The sequence below is a fragment of the Trachurus trachurus genome (assembly GCF_905171665.1).
Source record: "Trachurus trachurus genome assembly, chromosome: 9".
In the NCBI taxonomy this organism is placed as follows: domain Eukaryota; kingdom Metazoa; phylum Chordata; class Actinopteri; order Carangiformes; family Carangidae; genus Trachurus; species Trachurus trachurus.
Window position 1 is genome coordinate 4,260,037 of NC_139895.1, and position 25,350 is coordinate 4,285,386.

Genomic DNA, 25,350 nt, shown 5'->3' on the forward strand with positions numbered 1-25,350 from the left:
TGAGCTGCAGTGAACATCATGGTCAGGATTTGTTTTGGCTCATTTCTCTAACCACTGAGCAGCCACTGGCAACTATTGAAGAAAAAAAAGATTTGGTTACATACTGACCCCCCTCTCTGCCTCCTTTTCCTGTCTCTCTCAACTCTCCTGTCCATTAAAGGCTAAAAAGAGCCCCCCCCCCCCCAAAAAAAAAAGAAAAGAAAAGAAAATGAAAGCATGAAACTCACACATAAATGAACATTTGATCAACAAGGTCAAATGAACACTCAGTATTTTTCCATAAACAGGGAAGAGAGAGAGTAATGACCTGCAGTGAACATCATGGTCAGGATTTGAACTGGCAATATTTGTTTTGGCTAATTTCTCTAACCACACTCGACCACTAAGAAGCCCATCACAACTATTGAACTGAATTAATAAAAAAAAAATGTCTTCAAACTAATCAAATGGTTACAAAACAAGAATTTCACAATCCAGGCAGCAGGTTGTAATATTTTGTGCAGCAACTGTTGTGTTGTATTGTATTTAAGATGCAGGTGCGGCCTCAGGTGATCCGTCCTTCACGTGTCTCCACATGTTGAATCCTCCAGGATTCTCTCTGATGTCCTCCTCAGATGATCTCATGCCTCAGACAATATAAGATGTATCTTCTCCCTGCTCCCTTTGGTAACTGACAGGAGTTAGGAAGAGAGAGCACATCTCTCTCACCTTAGCTTCTCTCCACTGGCTTCCTGTAGGATTTAGAGTAGACTTCAAAATCCTTCTGCTGACTAAGGCCGCGTTCAGACTGCAGGCAAATCTGATTCAAATCTGATTCCTTCTCATATATATTTTTAGGGCTGACTGTCCACACTGTTTTTAGCAAGTGTCCAAATCGCATTTGGCTCTGTTCAGACTGGGCCACATTATTGACCCATCTGACAGGTTGCTGTAGCAACAACGTCGGAGCGGAGGCTCCGCCGTATGCGACAGGCGATGCCTCCCGGACGCAGCCGCACGACCCCGCTAGTTTCAACCTCAGCCCGCCTGGTGTGTGTGTACGTGTGTACGTGTACGTGTACCAGAGACTGGTGTGCGTATGTGTGCGTGCGTGTGCAGCCACAGAGACGGGAAACTCCAGCACCCCAGAGCTGGGAGCGCGACGTCGCCGTCACTGTCGCCGACAACACGGTAGTTTGCATAAAGGAAAAGTAACAAGGAGGAAATTGATGTTTAACTGGAGCTCACGGGACCTGTAACACAGTGACAGCACCACGGAGAGTGATGTCACAGACAGTCCAAACCGAGTGTTTGGAGCTGTTCAGACTGAGACGCATCTGTCCAAATGCGATCTGAAACTACCTCCTGGAGGTGGTTTCCATCCGTTTTGCAAAAATCGGATTTCATGTGATTTGGGACTGTTCAGACTTTGAAAGAGCCATCCAGTTCCAATCTGGATGGGCTAAAAATCGGATTTTGGCTGGCAGTCTGAACGCGGCCTTAGAAAGCTCTATCCTATCTGAAAGAACCCATTAGGGCCATCGGCAATCACACTGAGTCCTGGCCCCTACAGCTATGAATCACTAGCTATGAGTCTAAATCACTTGATGGGAATCACTGTGTTGTGTTCAAAACAACTTCAGAATATTTAGATGATAAACATGCTGCTGTTTGATGATGGAGGACAACTGGTTTTAACAGGTTTGTTTTCCCGCAACATTTTAGTATGTGCTACATGTAGAGCTACTTCAGCAACAACTTTCTGTTTCAGCTTAATGGGAAAAACAGACAAAAAACTCACAAAAAACATATTAATCAGAAAAAAACATAACTCTTTGCTCTTCACAGTGAATTACTGAGACAGACAGTTGACAAACAGTAAAATGTTGGACTGGGGGACAGAGAATTTTTTTTCCCCCACCCCCCTCCCACATAAACACACTTTTTACAGTTTGAAAGTAGGCTCAGGCTGTAATTTCAAAACCCTGCACGTAGCCTACTTCGGAAGAAATGGCATAATTTGTCGTCTCCTGTGAAACCTGACACTTCCTGGTCCAGGTGTCATGTGACCTGTGCAGCAGAGAAGATCTTGGATGTTTTTCATCTTTGTCCTCAAACTGAATCCAACCAGAAACAATGGAAGTGAAATGTGTAGTTTGTAATGTGTATTTTATCTCATCTGAATAAAGGTCAGAGGTGTCTCTGTGGAACACTGTGGCAGTAAGGTTGACCTTTGACCTTTTGGATATAAAAATATCATCACTTTCATTATTTTTGATTGACACAATTAAAGTGTCGTCTGGTTCCATCACATCAAAGTTCTCCCTCAACCACCAGCAGCAATATTAACACATGTTTTATGAATCATTAAATCACACTTGGACTACAAAACAAAAACAACAATAAGTCTGGAGCTGCACTGATGAGTGTGTAGACAACGGAGGGACTGAAGCTTTTTATAGTTTATTAATGTCAGTGTGTAGAGAACTGAAGTGGTTTTTAATGAGCTGGTGTCTGGACTCAGGACAGAACCAGTTCTCCTCTCATTGAGCCACTAGATGGCGCTGTTGTTGAGTTTAAAACTGGAGCTGATCAGTGGAGCTTCATGTTCCTCAACACTGGTTGTTACTGAAGTCACTGGAACTAGAATCAGTGAATCAAATCAGTCACAGAGAGAACCACTGGCAATAAAAAAAGAGTATTTGGGAAAAAATATGGTTTATTTATAAATTCGTGCAAAATGAAGCAAAGCTTAGCAAATGGTGTTGAAAAAACATGTTACATTAGTGCATCATCTACAAAATGTGATTTCTGACACATTAGACACACAGAACACCCCCAGCACCAATTATCATGTAGTTCAGAGTGTAAATAAATAAATCATGGATGTGAGATTAAATGTCAGAGTCCAGACAGCAGATTGTTACATTCAGCATCAGCTGTTGAACTGTTGCTGTTGGTCCGTCCCAGGCGCGGCGTTATGGGTGGGCCTAACGGGCCTTGGCCCACCCACTTGTACAACTGGCCCATCCAAAATGACAGGGTGAACATAACTTTAGTTAATCTAAGGTTTAATTATATATTTTTATTTCAGATAACTTTACCACAGGTTTAAATGTGTCAGCATTCTGGTGATTTTCATAGTCTAATAAACGCGACTCAACTGAGTTTACCTCCGGCCAGGCAGCGGCCGTAGAAGCCACTCGCCGTCTCGTTGTATTTCAGAGGAGAGGCACAGAGCTGCTCTGCCTCTTCTGCCCATACGCTGTGTATGTGGCTGTTTGCGCATGCGCAGTTTGTTCCCCCATAGACGCTGCCTCATTGCGTAACTATACTGAGTGTGAGCAGCACGTACATTCACGTTGCTTTCGTGAATTGTAAACAAACAGACGCCCCCTCGGTTTTAGCGTCCAGCAGTTTAGCAGCTAATTCAACAGCAGTGATAACTGTACCGGAGAGGCTCAACATGAGCTTCATTTGAGGAATAAACGGCAGCTTTGACCTGACGGGAGACCGACGCCTGAGCTACGGTAGCTAACAGTTTTACGTAGTTACTTTTTCTCTCTCCCTCCCTCTCTTCTTTACACACACACTCACGGCCCAGTCTGTCATATCAGTTGTAAACCTTGTAATAACAGCTTGTTAAAAGTACAGTTAACATTATTGTTGCTTCGGTTTGAGTGTGGATTAATTGTTAACGGTTTGTTGTGTAATGTGAGCGGTGGTCTAATAACATGATCCTGTGATGAGTTGGGTTTTAATAACAGCTGATAACGTAACTGTGTAGATGGTGTGGATTGTGATGAGAAGGTGTTGCACATATTTTAAGACTTATCTGTGCAAACCATTGTGCAAAACCTGTTTGTTGTGACTTTTTGCGTGATAAGATGATTTGCCGAATTCTTCTTCCATTCCTGCAGCCTTTTGTCTCAATGTTAACAATGGCAAAATGTCTAGATATTTTATTAGCCTACTTTATGAAAATAAATGTCTGCGAGTTAAAAAGAAGTGGGCTACGCAATTCTGATTTGATTTGGCTTTTTGTGCATTTGGTTAAACACACAAGTAACAGCAGAGAGAGAGAGATACGAGGAGAGAGAGAGAGAGGTCCGCTGGGTGAGCTAGATTAACTTTTAACGGGAGAGAGAGCGGCGCACCGCGCTGTCAAAGCTCGTCTCAGCAGAAATGGTGTGTGCTTTCAGGGCAATATAGACACGAACGAGTCATTCAGGAATAATTTCCAGCTCTATGTATGTTAGTGTTATTTTTTCCTAAGTAGTGGCCCATCCAAAATGACTCTGGCCCGTCCAAAATTGAAATCCTGGCGCCGCGCCTGGTCCGTCCTGCAGGAACATGGAGTCCTAGAAATCGTCAATGATCTCTCTGGACCGCGTCTTCACTATAAAGACAAAGAAAAATTTAAGTTGTGGATGAAGTACGGTATAGATCAGTGTATTGAACTGATGCACTCATAAACATTAAAGCAGAAGTAAGTGATTTGTGTTAATATAAGTCTTAAATAGTTATATCTTCCGACAGCAATCACTTACATAGAGTGTTTGGACTGAAACACGGGTCTGTCAGTCACTCTGCTCTGCTCTGAGCCGAAGAGAAAACATTTATCGTATCCTACAGTTTTTATCCAATGAGGAGAGAGAACGGCATGCAGGGCTGTGTGTGCAGCCAAGGAACGCCGTGAATGTGGTGACGTAGCGACGAGGACTGTTATGGTGCGTTCAAGGAAACTCGTATTTTTCCGACTGTGAAGTCGTACCAGTTCGATCTGGTACGAGTTCACGGGTCAGAAGTTACGAGTGGCCGTTATAGTGACTTTCACAGGTAAAACAGGTCGGAAAAACACGAGTGGGTTGCCTGGAACGCTACAAAGTCGTATTGTGACTTGAAGCTGTAATTTACGATTTCAAAAGCCTGCCTGGAATGCAGCATTAGCCAAAACGACCGGACCACTTACTTCTGCTTTAAGGAAAGAAATTCCTCCTTAAAACTATCTCCTGACCAAACATATTCTGGTTTGTTTTTTATTCACTAGGCTACATTATTACATACGTGTTCTTTCACAATATTTAGAACAGGTGAAAATCAGTGCAGTTACCTCCAGTCTCCTGGAGGGGTTTTGGATCATCTCTCACTGTGAAGGACAGAATTACACAGATTCATTCATCATTCAACAATTTCATCAAACCCCACAGTTTAAAGTGTAAAGTTTCAGATGTGATCAAACAGCAGAACAGTTGTGACTCAGTTCAGTTAAACTCTGTTTAATAAGAGCAGATCAAAATAATGTAAAGTCTGTTACCAGTCCGACGCGTCCCTGTAAAGAAAAGAAATACACACATTGAGTCATCACCACTGATGAAGAAAGAGCACACATGTTAATTTAGTCAACTAGACCTGATCAGTGTATAGAACTGATGAACTCAAAAACATTGAGGAGGGGGTGACATTTAGCTCACTGAGTAGAGCTGCCGCCCCAGTTGAGGGGGCCTCACCGCAGGGGTCCCCAGTTCGAATCCCGCATCGGGCAGCCGTTTCCTGCATGTCATTGCCCCTCTCTGCCTCCCCCTTTCCTGTCCCTCTCTCGTCTTTGCTATCAATTAAAGGCATTAAAAGCCCAAAAATATACTTGAAAAAAGAAGAAGAAGAAGAAGAAGAAAGAAATTCCTCCTTCAAACTATTATATTATATCTCTTGACCAAACATATTCTGGTTTGTTTAACACTTTTTTGTTTACTACATTATTACATACGTGTTCTTTCACAATATTTAATCATTAAAACAGGTGAAAATCAGTGCAGTTACCTGCAGGATACAGGTCGGGTTCTGGAGCATCTTCCACTGTGAAGGACAGAATTACACAGATTCATTCATCATTCAACAATTTCATTAAATCCCACAGTTTAAAGTGTAAAGTTTCAGATGTGATCAAACAGCAGAACAGTTGTAACTCAGTTCAGTTTAACTCACTGTTAGGACGGTCAGGTCCATTAGAGCTGGTAAGAATCCGATGATCTATGGCTACATGGAGAGCAGAGGGGAAGTGGGCGAGGGAGGAGTGGAAGAGGTAGAACAGAACAGACTTGTTCACTAACAGCCCAGACAATCACAGGTCGACCACATTTCGTAGTTGTAGCGCTGTACTGCCTCTTATAATAAGAAACACCTCAGACAGTGATGGACAGTTTCAGATCTGCTGCCACAGTAAGAGACACAACTACACATTATATTTAATCTGAATTTATTGCTGTGTTCAATCCTGAAGATAAAATCTATAAATGTGAATCTGACTAAACAGCAGTGTAGTTCTGACTGTCCAGTTACATTCAGATTCAAACATCATTTAATCTGAACAAAGATGTGACACAGTAGATCTAGATTAGATCAATGGGAGAAAGTAGCCTTGTCATCACCACTGAAGAACAAAGAGCACACGTTCAATGAGAACTAGGCTAAAAAACATTAAGGAGGAAAGAAATTCCTCCTTAAAACTATCTCTTGACCAAAGATATTTTGGTTTGTTTAAAGCCCCTGTACGGAGCTTTTAACTGGATACGCAAAAGTCTGTGGTTTCTGCTGATGTGTCTCTGTTACCTACAACAGCAAATGAGCCCATCAGTGTGAAGATACGCTATTTCTAAGTAGTCTAATTCTATACCTCTGGAAGGCAAGGTCGGGTCGGACCACTGACCCAACCATACCAATAGATACGTTACGCTGCTAAAAAAAAAAAAGCAAGTCCCGTCTTCTTTCCAACGTTTCCAAAACAAATCTACACGCGCCGGCCAGACAAACGTCTTCATGACAGTGGGAAATGCAGTCTTCATTTTGGAAATGAAAAGTCTGTACATGGGGCTTTAACACTTTTTTGTTCACTACATTATTACACACGTGTTCTTTCACAATATTTAATCATTAAAACAGGTGAAAATCGGTGCAGTGACTGTTACCTCTAGTATCCTGGATGGGTTCTGGAACATCTGTCACTTTGAAGGACAGAATTACACAGAATAATTCATCATTCAACAATTTTATTAAAGGGGAACTATGCAAGTCTGCTGCTCATGTGAATTAGTTAACACAGTGAAGGACATAGATGTAGAGATGTAATCTCTGCTCTGACTGTTTCTGGACACAAATTGAGTTTAATAAACTGTTGATCAGTAGAATATTAGATGACTTTTAATTATTATTTCCAAAACTGTTCTAATCTGAACACAGTTTAATCTGGATTAACTCCTAAACAACAAATCAAGGGAAAGTGGCAGAGTAAGTCTTCCTTCTCTAAAGAACAGAAATACAAAGATTCAGTTATTACCACTGAAGAAGAAAGAGCACACATGGAGTTGAATCCAAATTGTTGATGAAGATTAGATGATCTTGAAATTTATTATTTCTTGAACACTGTCTGAACACAGTCTAATCTGGATAAACTCATTCGGTCTCATTCATGAAACGTGAGCAGCACGGATTTGTGTGTAAGCCCTGAGCAGCGCAAATTTACGTGGATTTCCGCATTCATCAATCTTTTAGTAGTGCTGATTTTTTCGTAGCTACTCACAAAATCTACACCTGCTCCGGACTGTGTGTAGCGCTTGTGTAAATGTAGGAATGCAAATAAATACTGCTTGTCACTGTTGAAAATTACAATTTTAATCCGTATTACTCTCTCTCATGTTCAAAATACGCCGACGCCTTTGAAACACGTAATTTAAACATGACAAACAATTAGAAATATTTGGAGAGAGAGACGTTTTAGGGATCGGACACGCACAAACACGTCAAGGCTCCATCTTATGATGATAATAACCTTGCCCTGCCTATATAACTTCATGTGTTGATACAACCATGCTCCTCTACAGCTGAGGCTGTGAAGAGCCTCCTCCTCCCGTCGCTGCTGTAGCTCTGGAGTTACGTGTATTTTTTTATTTTTATTTTTTTCATGTTTCATATCGAACTATTCTAGCTTTACAGTTCTTTAATAAACCAATGATACTTAATTCACTAAATCTGTTTCTTCCCTCCAGCCTTTGACCTGTCCCAGTCACACCACTACTAACAGAAGAGAATTAAATATTTTTTTCTGGACTCCACTTCACCCAAAATGACTTCGATCCGTGATCTCTCTTTTTTTCTCTCTCTCCCTCTTTCCTTGATTGCGTCATGGCCGCAGGTGAGCATGATGCACCTACCTCCTAATATGGTGGTCAGGATCTCCTTATATGGCTATTCATGTATGGAGATCTATGCTGATTGCTGATCACCGGGGGCGTGTTGTTAGGTTACGATGGGTTGGCATTCATGAAGTTATACACGTGTTTACGATCAAATCTGAGTTTCCCGCACCGTTCATGAATCCGGAGTAGAGTTTTAGTAGAGTGAGCTTTTATGTGCAAATCTGCACACAGATTTACTCACGTTTCATGAATGAGACCCACGACAATAGATCATATTACAGTAAGTGAAATCTGTTACCATGCTCTTTTTTCCTGCGAATGGGTTCCCCTGTAAAGACCAGAAATATAAAGATTTAGTTATGACTTCAAAAGAGGAATGAGTACAAATGCATTTAATTTTAGAATTGATTCACTTATTACAGTTTTTCTCCATTGGTTTGGCTCATTTCTTGAAAAAGAAATTACATTCTCAAAACAACAAGGTCAAACCTCCAAACCACTTGGCAAATGTTCACAACAGAATTGTGTTTCTCATTAATTTCATCACATTGCAATCAGTATCTTTGCAAATGATTGATGATAATGATTAAGTACAGGTAGCTGCAGTTAGCACAATGCCCAAGTGAATAGATCTTGTTGATCTAAACTGATTGTTGATTCTCAGTCTGGTTGTTCTCTCTAAAACATGTCCGCCTCATTTCATTCTTTATTTCTCAGTTTTATACACAATTGTATTCTGTTAGCTAGACAAAAAAACTACTCCAGTATCCAGAGAGGAGGACATGAGGGACATTTCAATGGTCCTCTGCCTCAGTGACAAAACATCAAAACATGTTGACTTGCAGTGCTCACACGATGCCAAAGGGACGATGCATTTTGGGGAAACTGACTATTTATAAAGAAATTTAGTTTTGACACAAGTGAATAGTTTTGAGAGAGAGATGCGCTTCACTGTTTTGCAAAATGATCTTAGAGTTTTGAGAATGTAATTTCTGTTTCGAGAAATGAGCCAAACCAATGGAGAAAAACTGTAATTATTGTAACTTTATGTGTAACTTCAGATGTGATTAAACAGCAGAACAGTTCTGACTTCACTGTCAGGTTGAACTGATCTGTTTTTGTTTTTGTCTCCTGTGTGTGTTGTGAACACAATGTATTTTAATCCCAAACTCTTTATGGTAGCTCATCATTAGAATATTGGCCGACCTTTGTGTCATAGTTGATGCAAGGACTGATTTTATTGAAGACTGAAAATTAATGTGAAATCTACTATTGTACCTTTCTGGGTTAGGCTCTGTTTGATTTTCCCTGTAAAGAACAGAAATACAAAGATTTAGTTATTACTGCACTGAAGAAGAAAGATCTCACCTGTTTTTTAATCAGAATTAATTCATTGGTGTTAATGGTGTTTTTTTTTGTTTTTCTCAGTTTATGGAGACAAGACATAACATAAACCAAACACACAACAGGTAAGTAGACAGGGCGGAATCACACACAATATAAAATCTAATTCAAATATCTCCTAAAGATATCCCATTGTCTACCAAGACCCCTATCGCAATCTTTCAGAAAACTGGCTGCTCTTTCCATGTTAAGGAGGTCTAAGTATTCCTCAAGCCATACTTCCTTTGAAAAGCAGGCTGGCTTTCACTCTTACCAATTACAAATGATCAACCTCTTAACTGTGAGGCAGCCCAGCGCCCTTAGGCAATTGTTAAGCAATCAATCAATCAATCAATCAATCAATCAATCAATCAATCAATCAATCAATCAATCAATCAATCAATCAATCAATCAATCAATCAATTTATCATTTAAAGTGCAAAATCACCATGGTACATGGTCTCAATACACTTTCCAATAAAAACAAGTACAATAATAACAACAGATAAATAAAAAAACATTCGAAGAAACACCAGAGGAAAAGTTAAAGTTAAAAGTTTGTTTACAATAATGACAGTCAATAAAACAATAGTAAAACACCAGAGGAAAATGCTAAAATAAGTTAGTTTAATCAAAGTATTGGGTAAAAGGGTACGTTTTAAGACGGGATTTAAAAATTGCGGGCATTTTTAAAAATGGGGCAGGTTATTTTGTTGAGCTTACAGCCCAAAATGCATACCATGGGAGAGGGCCTTGGCATGGAAAAGTTTGGGAACCCCTGGTGGTCTAACGCACCGTGACAAAGAGTTAGACCCTCCCCCTCGAGAGATCAAAGTCTGCTGACCGCTAGCTTCTCTAGTTGCAACAACTTTAGCAAAGATGTGTTGTCCCTAACTCTGTATTACGGTGCGTTAGTCCATGGGTTAAACTTACGCTATCCCTTTAAAGATCTGGATATTCTTCATATGAACTCACCCAACAGGCCCATCGTCAGTTTGTTATATTCTCATTTGCTTCCTTGTTCTAACCTGTAAAGAAAACACAGAGTTTTCTTCATGTTCATAAAATTAATGGAGCTGTTCGTTCACACAACAACATTGTACTGTAATTAAATTTAAATTGTTGTCAGTTTCACTTCCTGTTGTTATTCTCTTAACTCCTGTTTTTCCGACCTGTGAAGTCGTACCAGTTCGATCTGGTACGAGTTCACGGGTCAGAAGTTACGTTACATTTATGCAGATAACAATGCCGTGCAGCGCTGCACGGCATTGTTATCTGTTTTCTTATTTCATATCTTTTACTAATATAAATGCTGCTAGTACTCTGTCCTCTCCTATATTTATGCAGGTTGCTATCTGTTTTCTTATTGTTGTAACTGCTGCTAATATTATGGTTCTCCATACTTATGCAGGTAGCTTCCTATTGTTATCTTTTTGTATGGTATGTCTGTCCGTCTTTTAATGTGAGGACTACGGATGGAAATTAGCGTTGAGCTAAATCCGGCATATTTACATGACGTGATGTGCACATCACAAATTGTACATTAGTATGCACTGTCCTACTTTAGTCTAAATCACATGATGGGAATCACATTGTTTCGTATTTTTAAAACAACTTCAGAATAAAAAGAATCCTGCTGTTTGATGATGGAGGACAACCGGTTTTAACAGGTTGGTTTTTCACAGTATGTACTACATACTACTGTACTATATATAAAGCTACTTCAGCAACAATTACTTTATGTTTAATCCTGAGGTGTTTCTATAGAGAATCATCTAAACTTCCTTCAGTGTAACTCAGCTCAGAGGGAACATGGTCTGTCTAAGGGCTTCACAGAAACACTGACCAACAGGAGGAAACTCAACAAATACTAGTGAGAAAAATACATATTTCTGTCTTCACAGTGGAGCACAAAGATAGACTGTTGAAAGACGGTAAAATGTTGGTTGTGGTTCATTGTAATGATTAAACATTCAATATAAGTAAACACATGTCGATAGGCCTCTGTTATCAGATCAAAGCAAAGATGGCGGACAGCTGCTACAAAAACAAGGAAACAAAGGTGCAACTTGACTTAAAATGAACCCAAACAGTTTCTAAAGTAAAAACATATCAAATAACCTGTTAATGATGTTTTCTTAAAAGCTGTCAGTCTCCTGGTTCAGTCCAACACTCTGGTTCATCTAACATCACAGTAAAGAAACAAACAACCTGAACCTGAACTACACACAGCCGAGGGTTATCGATCTATCAATAATTAATAAATTATGTCAATCTAAACTGTTGAATAATTAACTTTATTAAACATCCAGGACACAAACAGACATTCACTGTAACTACGTCTTTATATCTATTTCTGTTGTTGTCGTTGTTACTCACCTGGTTTAACTGCGTCACCACAGGTAAATGTCCACAAGTGAAAGTAAAATGTTTCCTCATTCCCTCTGTGGGTGTAAACAGCGTCAAGATGTTGCACTACTGCCTCCTACTGGGGGAAAATAACTCCTACAATCCATCAGTCCAGTTGTAGACCATCGACAACACACACACACATGGATGTGTTTTCATCACGTTTTGTTCTGCCTTCTTAGTTTGTGTATTAAAACCAAAATGTCTGGAGATAAAAGTAAAAAATGAATAAATAAAAAGATTATGATTTATTTTCATTTATTTTACTGCAGTTTCTCTTCAAACAACAGAAAACTGAGTGTTTACATTTATATGAAAACTAAAATCACCACCTCCTGTTTGTTTTATTCCTCAGTTACAGGAAACATGGTCAAAGTCTCCTTTCAGAGTAAAAGCCTTGATTAATGACCTGAGGGTTCACACTGTGAGAGTGGAGTTGACCTTTGGATATAAAATATCATCATAAAATATTATCATTTTCATATCATCAAGTAAGTGTCTTCTTACTTTAGGAATGTTACATCACATCAACCACCAGCTGCAACACTATGAAATATCATTTAAAAAAATGAGAACTTCAACATTTCTAATATAAATGTACTCATTTTGACTTTGAGTCTATTAAATAAGTGAAATAAATAAACACAAATCACTTTATCTCATGGAAACTTCCCTTTATGAATCTTTGTCAGAGTTTATGTAGAGTTAGGGTTACATTTTACAATTTACAGAAATTTGACTGTTTCACGTCGTCTCTGTTAAAACCTGACTCTTCCTGTCAGGAGAAGATCTCTGACTTTTCTTTAAACTTTGTCCTCAAACTGAATCCAACCAGAAACAATTAAACAGCTGCTGGTGAAAAACATGTGTGATGTTTGGATTCTTTTCCCAAGTGGAAACATGGTCAAAGTCTCCTTTCAGAGTAAAAGCCTTGACTAAAGGTCAGAATAGAGAAAGTGGAGTTGACCTTTGACCCTTTGGATATAAAATATCATCACTTCATCATGTTTGACTGACAGCAGTAAAGTGTCCTCTTTGTTTTGGAGGGGAGGGGCATGTTGACACCAAACCCCTCACTTTCTCTGATATTGATAAGGAAAATACAAGTGATCAAATTACTCTCCCAACCACCAATGTCAATGTTATAAAATGTACAATTTATTACAAACAAGTCATCAATACAAATCATTTTTACATTATAAAGTAAAAATATTTAGTAGAAAAGAGAGACACATCAGTAGAAACCAGCTCCTGGCAGCCATAGACAAAACATATAATTAACAAATAAAACAATATATACAGTACATGAAAATGAACAAAATATAAAAGTGTTTCCTGACCTTTAAAGTCACAACTGTACAAAACAATATTCCCTAATAAAATGTCAGACAGCTCACTGTGGGAAACGGCTTCATCCATACCACCTACTCCTTATCAATAATAATTACATGGTAACATACTGATGATCAAATATGAGTTATGGGTTAGATTCTATGGAAGGAAAGAGTGGATGGTCAGTTGTCGATGCCTTTCCACTGAGCAGCTGCTGGTGGCTGATTGTTTGTTTGGTCTCTGATGCTGTTTAGTTCATTCAGTTCTTCAGTTTTCTCTCTGGTATCAGCTTCATATTTCCCTATAGAAGAGCTCCTGGTCAGGATCCTCACTGGTAAAAACAAAGAAGGTTATAAAGTAGGGGTGGGAGAAAAAATCGATTCACATAAATATCGCGATATCTTTTTTGACGATTTTTAAATCGATTTTTTTTCTTCTTTTTAATTTTTTTTAATTTTTAAAAAAATATTGTGCAATGTGCATTTGTTATCCTTTTTTACAAGTACAGGTTTTAAAAAGGGTTTAAGTTCACTTTATAATGGAGTATGTTAATTTATAGGCTCCTACAGTATTTGTGTGCAGATAAATGTTAAAAAAAATGTTAAAAACCTAAAAATCGAGAGAATCGGCAATATCGTAGAATCGCAATTTAAATCGAATCGCCATCCAAAAAATCGTAGAAGAATCGAATCGGGAGAAAAGCATATCGTCCCAGCCCTATTATAAATGTTAATCAGATGTGATCAAACTGCAGAATAGTTGTGAGTCAGTCCAGTTAAACTCACTGTCAGGTCTCAGTGAACCAGTGTTGCTGCAGTGAGTGTGTGTGTGGTCGGGATCATCTGTCACTGTAAACAACAGAAATATACAGATTAATGAAGTCATGACCACCACACCACTGTGTCACCAGACTTAAAAATCATAAACTCAAAGTCGGGTCGTGAAGCTCCATCCAAACTGCTCCTGGATTGTTGATCATCTTTTACTGTAAAAACACAGAAACACAGATGAATTCAGTCACTACCTGCTGCTCTGCTTTTAAGTTGATTAAATCCTCTCAGTTCAATTAAACTCAGTTTGAACTGATTCACTTTTGCTGCTGCGAGTACATAAATGTATTGTTGATCCAAACCTGTTCTGTTCATGATGTCTGAATAGTAGATGAGCTTTATTCATTATTTGATAAAAATTTAAAAAAGACACATAAAAACATTTTGATTTAATCCTTAAAGGGATAGTTCAACATTTTGGCAAATTGGCCCATTGCCATAATCCCTATAGTCATAGAGGTAAATGCAGAGACTGCTTGATGAAAAACTGTCCCTGAAGGCAACGTGCATCAGCAGTTTTGCATGAATTTCCCTCTAAAACAACTCTGTCTGGTAACGTTGTGTTATTATCTCATAACGTGGTGAATGTGCAGGTCACAACTTGTCCACCAGAGCGTTTTGGAGTTGTTGGATTGTGTATTCGATGAGTTTGATGAGGGAAACCAAGAAATCCCATAATGAGCCTCCATAGCGTAGCTCTGAGCAGCTCACGGCTCTGCTCCGCCGTTCTAAAAACAGCTCGCACCGACAATTAAAGGTAACAAACCTACTGCTATGACTATAGGGATTATGGCAATGGGCCAATTTGCCAAAAATGTTGAACCAGATCAAAATTGAAGCTAAATGTCTTACAGCTCCAGCGACACCTTTCAGCCTCTGGATCATCAGTCATTACCGCTGAAGAAGAAAGAGCATAAAGGTGTTTTGATTACAATTAATTAACTGGTGTTTTAAGTCACACGGTTAAAACACTACATTCAGAAACTGGATATAAGCTAATGATTTGGACACGAGCTCACCTTTATCCAGTGTGATGATGGGCACCTGGCTCCTCCCGTTCAGATCGTTTTCCATGACTTCACTGTTTCTTCTTGATCACAAGCTGTGAAAACTGTTCATAAAAGAGTCGATCATTCAGAGGATCAAATGTTCTCAGTGTGGATGTCTACGACAGGAAAACACTCAGCTAGCCTCCACCGTGTTAGTTCTCAGCCTGCTAGCCTGATCTTGCTACTGATCTTGTTTGTGACACCACAAACCACTCCTGCATGTGTTAATCTAAAATTGTTCATCAGGTTATAATCGGTCATGTAGAGCGCTGGAACCGGTTTTCCTGCCTCAGTGTTCCTGCATCATTCCTCTGTTGTTGAAAACTAAACTGGTTCCACCTTTCTGACTTTGGCTCTGAACCAGGACTCTCCTGGTGAAGAGACTTGGGTTTGTTTCACTGTCTAGAGAATATACTGGGAAGTTTCTATATAAAATCATCCAACACTTCCTTAACACAGCTCAGTGTGAACTTTGTCTGTCTGATGGAAATGTCTAAAGAAAAACATGGAAAATAACTCAAAAACACACAAAACAGAAATAGAAAAAAACGGTCCAACTGTGATTTTAAATACAAATCCCAGTTCTTTGCATTCCCCAGTGTTGTACTCCTGAGTTGTTCATGTAAATAATAAAATAAGTATGACAGGTAACCACACAGTGATGGGCAGACTGACAGCTGACTGGAGCTGAGCAAACTCTAAAAACTATTAACAAGAGAAAAACTCATCTCATCCAGAACACTTCCTGTGATTTTACTAAATAATTAATTATTTTGTACAAAGAACAACTGTGTGTTTACTCACCAGGTTAAAAAAAAGCCTGTCACAAAGTTCCAAAGTGAAAGTATTTCTTAACCTGAGCTGAACAGAGGATTTAAATGTCACATGTTCCAGGTTGTACCTGAGGACGATCTACAGAAGGATCATTATCAGAGTACACGCTGCTAAATGTTTGTGTATTAATGGTGAAATGAAAAAGTATACTTGTGTAAAGGTCTGTACATGGAACATCTGTTGTGGTTGACACTTACCTGTTTTATCTGAACTAAATCAACTGTTGAGCAATTCTTCATTTACTATAATTATATATTTGCAATATAAACTACATGCTTTTTCATTCTGCATCTTACAATAACTGAGATACAATGGATTTAAATACTACATTTAAAAAACTGGTTCATTAATATTGTGGAGCAGTAAGTAGGTTAATAAGGTGAAACAAGGCTTTTCATGGAAACATAAAAACAACCAGTTTGGCTCTAGTAGGAGAGACTGGGGATGGTTGGAACATGTCAGTTGTAACACTTCCAATTCCTCCAATCAGGAACAAGTAATGAATCACCTGATTGACTCTGTATGTGCTCAGTTTAGTCCTTCTTCCATATAAGAAGAAGTAGCAGCCTGTGGCAGACAGAATGAAAAAACTCATTTTGATGTAAGAAAGTCTTTTCCCTCCATTTAGTGAAGTTGCAGCATTTCTCTCTTGTAGTTGGTTTGAGGCTTTTGTGTTTTGGTATTTGCTGCATTTTCATTTCACATTTGTTTCGTGGGTTTGCTTCTCGATTGTTTCTGTGATTGCAGCAAATTTCTGTTGCAGTGTTTTCAATTGCATTTATTTTATGTGTTTGTGTGTTTTTGGTTTTGCATCATTTCTGTGTTTGCAGCGTTTGGCTGTTTGCAGTGCGTTTGCCCTTGTCGGTCACTATTAATCAGTCACACAAAGAGAACCACTTGCAAAAAATAAAATAAAATAAAGGATTTGGGGGAAAAAAAGAAACAGACACATTAACAGCACATAACATGGTTTATTTATAAATGTATGCAAAATGAAGCAAAGCTTTAGCAAGTGGTTTCAGGGACGACAGTGGTTTTTACGTAATGAGCGTGTCTGGGCTCAGGACAGAACCAGTTCTCCTCTCATTGAGCCACTAGGTGGCGCTGTTGTTGAGTTTAAAACTGGAGCTGATCAGTGGAGCTTCATGTTCCTCAACACTGGTTGTTACTGAAGTCACTGGAACTGGAATCAGCTGTTTCAGTCAATCAGATCAGTCACAGACAGAACCACTGGCAATGAAACAAAATGAAAAGAAAAAGACACATTAATAGTTCATAACATGGTTTATTTATACATTTATGTAAAATTAAGCAAAGCTTTAGCAAGTGATGTTAAGTGGAAAACATGTTACATCAGTCCATCCTCTACAAAATGTGATTCATGACACATTAGTAATACAGAACCAGATGACACACACAATCCACCCCCAGAGTGAAAAGAAATAAACCACTACCAACAATTATCACCTGGATTCAGAGTTAAAAGATAAATGATAGATGTCAGATTAAATGTCAGAGTCCAGACAGCAGATTGTTACATTCAGCAGCTGTTGAACTGTTGCTGTTGGTCCGTCCTGCAGGAACATGGAGTCCTAGAAATCTATGGTGGCCACCTTGGAACTGGAACCGGCTATAAAGAGAAAGAAGGTTAAAGTTGTGGATGAAGTGCAGTGAGTGTTGAAGCCTCCATGTTTCTAGAGACAGAGACAGTCAGCAGTTTGACTCTGAGCTGAAGAGACAGGATTCATAAAGTTACATGTCTGTCATTGATGGATGTGAGGCTGCTGTCGTCTCTACTGGTCAGTAGAATGTTAGATTATCTATAACTGATTTAATCTGAACTCAGTTTGATCTGGATTAAATCATAAAGAACAGATAAAAAAAAAAACTCTGTAACACTCTTTTAGCCGCAAAGTTCCTCCTCATTCAGATTCAGTCATTACCACTGAAGAAGAAAGAGCACAAACATATTTAAATCAGAATTAAAACACTGATTAAACTGCTCTTTTATGTGTCTAGTAAAGTTAGAAATTAAGAGTTAATCTAAACAGTTTAATCTGAATGTAATTCCAGAGAATAGATCAAAATGACAAAATGAATGTGAAATCTGTTACCTCCTGCTCCACAAACAGGTGAGACCACTGCTGCCCCTACCACGGCTGCAAGAACAAAGTGAGGTCATTTTATTTCTGCAGTTCAACCTCCACAACATTTAGTCATTGTGCACTTCATGGTAGCAGTTTGTCCTTCCTGTGATTCCTCTGACTGTTTTAATCTGAACACTGTGAACAATCTGAGTGTAATCCCAGAGAACAGATCAAAGTTAATGTGAACTCTGTTTCCTCTCAGTGTGATGAGCCTCATGAGTTTCAGATCAAGAGACACAACTACACATTATATTTAATATGAATGTATTGCTGTGTTCAATCCTGGAGATAAAATCTATAAATGTGAATCTGACTAAACAGCAGAGTAGTTCTGACTGTCCAGTTCCATTCAGATTCAAACATCATTTAATCTGAACAAAGTTGTGACACAGTAGATCTAGATTAGATCAATGGGAGAGAGTAGTCTTGTGAACAAAGAGCACACGTTCATTTAGAACCAGACTCAAAAACATTAAGGAGGAAAGAAATTCCTCCTTAAAACTATTATATTATATCTGTTGACCAAACATATTCTGGTTTGTTTAACACTTTTTTGTTCACTACATTATTACATACGTGTTCTTTCACAATATTTAATCATTAAAACAGGTGAAAATCAGTGTAGTTACCTGCAGCAGCCAGGATGAGTTTTGGACCATCTCTCACTGTGAAGACAGAATTACACAGATTCATTCAGTCATTACCACTGAAGAAGAAATAGAACAAATGATCATTTAAAATCAATGAATTGGTGTTTTAATGAGCTGATTAAATCCCACAGTTTCAACTGTAAAGTTTCAGATGTGATGAAACAACAGAACAGTTGTGACTCAGTTCAGTTTAACTCACTGTCAGGTCGGTCATGTCCATTAGATCTGTTAGTTGAACCTATGTAGAGAAATAAACAGATCCAGTCATTACCACGACTACTGAAGAGGAAGAAAGTGCACACATGTATTTATTTTTAATCAGTTATTAGTAAATCCCACAGTTTAATGAGATGAAGAATGATCAAAGTAAAAACAACAGAGCGTTTGTTCCCTCCTGACTGAGAACACATCATGTTACGTGTGTGTGTTTCATTCATGTGTGTGTCCCTAAGCAGAATCGTTGTGACTTGACTCACCTTTAAATATGTCACTGTGGCACATACATATATTAATTATTAATTCATATTATATGTTTCTATTTAATGTAAATAAAACTCTGTTCCCTCACAGTGAGCTGATCCTCATGAGTTTCAGATCTGCTGCCACAGTAAGAGGCAGAACAAAGAGCACATATGAATTTATTGCTGTGTTCAATCCTGAAGATAAAATCTATAAATGTGAATCTGACTAAACAGCAGTGTAGTTCTGACTGTCCAGTTCCATTCAGATTCAAACATAAATTTTGATTTGAAATCAGATCTGATCCAACACAGTCGATCTAGATTAGATTGTAGTGACAACACTGTTCTGGGGTCAGAGCCAAGATGGCTGCTGTGGGGTCAAACTTCTCTAGACGGATTCTATGAACTCACCGGGATCAGGTTTAGGACTCTGGATCTGGTTCTCGTTCCCCATGTTCAACTCGTTTTCCAAAAACCTCACTGGTTGTTTTCTGATTGTAAACAAAAGCAACATTTTAGTATGTGATATATGTAGAGCTACTTCAGCAACATTTACTCTTTACATTAGCACACTGTCACTGAGAGCACATTCATTATAGAAACGGGTTCTGTGTTACAACATTAGCCTCCTAGCCTGTTAGCTTCCAACCTGCTAACCTCCTAGCCTGTTAGCCTGTTAGCTTCCAACCTGCTAACCTCCAGAAAACTGATGTAGTTGATCATGTGTCAGACTCTGATCCTTAGTGTCCTCAGCATCAGAGCTGCTGTCCAGAGGAGATCTGAGCTGTTTCTAGAGATAATCATCTAAACTTCCTTCAGTGGAACTCATGGTCTGTCTGAGGCTTACCAGTAAACACTGACCAACAGGAGGAAACTCACTAAACATTAAAAAAAAGAGAAATAGGCTGTGGTTTTACATATAGCTAAAACATAATTCTTTGCTCTTCACAGTGGAGCATGTAGACACATTTTTGAAAGGCAGAAGGCCTAAATGTTGGTTGTGGATCACGTTAATGAGGAAAGTAGCTCCAGTGCAAATAGGATATAATTTATTAACACATGACGTTTCGATTGGATGTGCATGTTGGTTTTTTCACTTTTGTCACGTTAATGATTAAACACACAATAAAGTAAAAGGCTGAAACTGCCCCACAACAGGGACCGAAGCTCAAAAGTGAAACTAGACCTAGACCTAGACCACACCCTAGTGAACATGGTGATTTTCTTTTAAGGGACTGTGCCTAATAACATCTGGCAGGGGGACTAGCAATGGAAATCAGCCTAATGCTGCAATTGGGTACAGCCGCATCCCCTTGGAGGGAGTGCTGAATGTTGTACATTGTCCTCCATAAGCAAATAAATTGAAACTGAAATTGAACATCAGAAGTAGCTTCCCCCAAAACCTTCATGTAAATCTACTTGATTACAGCTAAATGTCACATATTGAAGGTTGAACCTGAGTAAAGGTCCAGAGGTTTCAGTAGCAAAGTGAAACCTCCTGAAACTATTAAATCCAAGCTGTCACTCAGAAAACGTCCTGGATCTGATCCATCGTTACATGTAGAGACAGTGTTCAACACTGATGTTTCACTGTCACACACAGCTGCTTCTTTATTCATCCACTAGTTTTAGCAGTGGAGAGGTCCACGCTCCAGGAAGTTAACACAATAGAAAAGTCTACCAAACAGTCCACAGTTTCATAATGATCAACTCTATAACTACAGTACAAACAGACGTTCACTCACTTTAAGTCTTTTTACCTGTTTTTGTTGAGTTTACTCACCAGATTAAAGCTGCTTGTCAACAGGTTCTGCAGGTCACACTGAGAGAAGGAATATAGGCTACTGGTTATCACTCTTAAGTGAACAGTAAAGAGTTTTACCTGAATCAGAGTCAAAGTCCACAGCATAGTATTTTAAAGTGGCTATATTACTGTAACAACTTGTCATTTAAGAGTCATGTGAGAGGATGAGATCAGGTCCTGTATGTTTTATGTGTCACACTGCTGCTGGTAGAGGTTTCATGGAAGACGTGACGTGTACTGTACCCTGGTGGCGAATATGTAAACCATCAATAAACTGAACAAAAGCGGTCAATAAAACTGAGACTTCCTCCACTCGCCTCTCTCCTCCCACAGAGCAGGTGATTCAGCTCCTTCTATCTACAGGAATCATCCCCAGTGCCCACGTGACCCAAGTCCTGTGTATAACGGGGGACAGCTCTCCATTCAGACACACCTGCAGTCCGACACACCGCTGTCCCAAACCCCCCACCCCCCCACTCTGAAACACCGCTATTCCGAACGTCCCCTTGAAACAGGATGAGAAAGCAACAGTAGAAGACATCCTAGATACTTTCAGATCACATTGTTTGCCTAAGACAAATACCGTTTTTCAAAGATATCAGTTTTGGGCCCACCGAGCGATGGGGGTGGGGTGGGGGGTTATCAATACAACATCATTTTAATTATTATTATCATTATTATTATTTTATTCTAGCTACTACATTACATTTTTACAACTTATATATATATTTTTTTTATTACCGATATATTAGGCTATTATAGCTGTACATAATACAGTTAAGCTTTTTTTTCTTCTTTTTTTACTACATTACTGTTAGAGTAGACCTTAAATATGATGGGCTTTTGGTAGCCTACAGACAGTCACAGTTTGAGGAGCAGTGAACTATCGTCCTCGTAGCTTTAAAAACTCCGTCGAGCGACGGTCATGTTGCAGGTGACTGACCAGGTTTGCTCGTGCTATTTTCCCTCCTCGTGGAGCTTCCTTGGAACATTTATTACAGATATCCAGCGAACTGTCTTCTTTATTACCGTCCCACATTAGCGCCGTCATGTTGTGTGTTTACAAACCCAGTAGTACGCACGTTGTGCTGCGTTCACGTGTTGACAGAAGTTCCCAGTTCCCGTTTTGCGAGCCGTTCTTCAGACCTTTTTATGTTCATATTTCTATGGTTTATGTGTAATAAGGGTAATTTGGATCAGTCAAGTCAAGTCGGCAACTACCAAAATTATGACCGAGTTGACGAGTTGTTTTCCGAAATGAGGGACTATTCTGATTTCAGTCAGAAAATTGTTTTTCCAATTATAGGGAGCCCACTTGAACGCAGCATTCACTGCAGGCCGCAGGTCTCATGCAGGAGTAGAGCAGAGCGCTCTGAGTGAGAGCGCTTGGTAAAAAAAAAAAAACGACCCATACCGCAGTGCTGACAAAAAATATATAATAAATCTTATCGGGCCGATAAGTTTATGATATCGGATTCATCGAAATGACGTCATAATTTCCTGATATCGGGCCGATAATTATCGGACCGATAACTATCGTGCATCCCTAAGTGTAACTCATGGTCTGTCTGAGGCTTCACAGGAGGCCAACTGACCAACACTCATGGGCGTGGTAGTGGGCCCATGAAAATCCAGATTTTTTTTTTTTGTGTGATGTTTTTATTTTGAATGAATTTACCCCCCCACCCGACGGAAACACGCATGCACTGGCATGGATAGGGGCCCACTGACATTACAAGTGTACGGGGCCCAGAATTTGGTGCTACGCCCCTGCTACTAAACAGACTTGTTCTTCACAGTGGAGCACAGAGACAGACTGTTTAAAGAGGGTAAAGTGTTGGTTGTGGTTCATGTTGTTAATTAAACCTAATGTAGCTATGTGACCGAGACCTCCGTTACACCTATAGAACTAACCACACTGTGACAGGCCTCTGTTATCAGATCAAAACAAAGATGGTGGTCAGCATCAGCAGCGTCATCAAAAGACCTGTTAATGATGTTTTCTTAAAGCTGTCAGTCCCCTGGTTCAGTCCAACACACTGGTTCATCTAACGTCTCAGTAAAGACACAAACAACCTGAACCTGAACTACACACAGCCAAGGGTTATCAATATATCAATATTCAATAAATGATGTAAATCTATAACTGTTGAATAATTACAGTATCTCTATGAAACATCCAGGACACAAACAGAAGCTTTTCACTCACTGTAACTACGTCTTTACATCTGTTTTTGTTGAGTTTACTCACCAGATATAAACTGCGTCACCACAGGCACCGACCGAGGCTCAGAAGTGAAAGTGAAGTGGAGACTGGAAGCAGCAGCTGACGCTGGAGGTCTGCAACCAGACCCTCTTGCATTCTTTTCTGTTGTGTTTATTATAAATAGCATCCAGGATGTTGCACTACTGCCTCCTACTGGGGAGAAATATTCATGTTCTACAGTTTGTTGTTTCTGCCTCCATCGCTCATCCCTGTCTGGATGTTTCTCTTCAGTCTGCTGATGAATGTCTCCTCTTCCCTGTGTTCTGGATGATGTATAAAAGTCTTCCCTTCTTCTCTTGATCCCTGTTGTGTTTCCACCTTTTATAGATTTCTCTCTAAATCCTGCAGACTGCTGGATCTCTCATCAGATTTTATTACAGTTTCTCTTCAAACAACAGAAAACTGACTGTTTTTCTTACATTTATATAAAAACTAAAATCACCAAACTCCTGTTTGTTTTATTCCTCAGTTACAGGAAACATGGTCAACGTTTCCTTTCAGAGTAAAAGCCTTTATTATAATGACCTGAAGTGTCACAGCGTTATAGTGGAGTAGACCTTTGACCTTTGGATATTAAATATCATCACTTCATCATTTTGATTGACAGCAGTAAAGTGTCCTATTACATTAGGAGGGTTACATCACATCAACCACCAGCTGCAACACTATGAAATTAAATATGAAAAAAATATATATTTAAGTGAACATTTCTAATATAAATGTACTCATTTTGACTTTGAGTCTATTACTGTAAATAAGTGAAATAAATACATAAATCACTTTATCTCATAATCATTTCATTGCTAATGGAAACTTCCCTTCTTGTTTCAAGTTTTCATTTCCATTAGTTTGACTGTTTCACATCGTCTCTCTTTGACTTTTCTTTAAACTTTGTCCTCAAACTGAATCCAACCAGAAACAATGAAAGTGAAATGTGTAGTTTGTAATGTGTATTTTATCTCATCTGAATAAAGGTCAGAGGTGTCTCTGTGGAACACTGTGGCAGTAAGGTTGACCTTTGACCTTTTGGATATAAACATATCATCACTTTCTCATTTTTGATTGACACAATTAAAGTGTCGTCTGGTTCCATCACATCAAAGTTCTCCTTCAACCACCAGCAGCAATATTACAACATGTTTTATGAATCATTAAATCACACTTGGACTACAAAGCAAAAACAACAATAAGTCTGGAGCTGCACTGATGAGTGTGAAGACAACAGAGGGAGTGAAGCTTTTTATAGTTTATTAATGTCAGTGTGTAGAGAACTGAAGTGGTTTTTAAAGCAGTACTAAAGAACTTTCAGTTTTGGTTGAGTTTGGCGGCGCCTGTGGACCAAAGCGGAAGTGTTTTGCCTGAAGGAAGACTCCATTTCCCATGAACACTAGCGTGAAGCCCTGTAAATATCCTGCATTAAAATTAACAAAAGACATCAAAACTAAGTTTCTGTTTCCAGTGGATCATTTCAAAGTGAAAACACAAACATAATCCATTGCTAAAGTGCTGTTTTGCCTGCTCCCTCCTTGTTGTGACTCGCAAAAGTGAAAGTGAAGGAAGACTCCATTTCCCATGAACACTAGCGTGAGAGCAGGGTTCCTACCATGCTCCTCAAAGCTGCTTAGTGCCAGAGAAAGAGATACAGACCCCCTCAGGCCATGACAGAGGTGTCATTCAACTTGTTGTAAGTCGATGTATCATCACAAAAGTTATGAAAATATTTTATGAAGGTTGAAAAGTTCCTTAGTGTCGCTTTAATGAGCTGGTGTCGGGGCTCAGGACAGAACCAGTTCTCCTCTCATTGAGCCACTAGGTGGCGCTGTTGTTGAGTTTAAAACTGGAGCTGATCAGTGGAGCTTCATGTTCCTCAACACTGGTTGTTACTGAAGTCACTGGAACTGCAATCAGCTGTTTCAGTCAATCAACTCAGTCACAGACAGAATCAAAGAGAAAATAGTTCATAACATGGTTTATTTATAAATGTATGCAAAATTAAGCAAAGCATTAGTGGGGT

At 39.1% G+C, this 25,350-nt stretch overlaps 1 long non-coding RNA gene across 1 annotated transcript in view; it reads right to left on the reverse strand.

Moving 5' to 3' along the window:
- Positions 1-23,417, reverse strand: part of LOC310991392 — a 276,237-nt gene extending 252,820 nt beyond the window's left edge. The window contains exons 1-2 of the long non-coding RNA XR_014595615.1: positions 23,322-23,417; positions 19,678-19,757 (exon numbers count right to left, since the gene is read on the reverse strand). This is a non-coding gene — a long non-coding RNA (uncharacterized lncRNA). The remainder of the gene's footprint in view (positions 1-19,677; positions 19,758-23,321) is intronic.
- Positions 23,418-25,350: the final 1,933 nt, after the last annotated feature.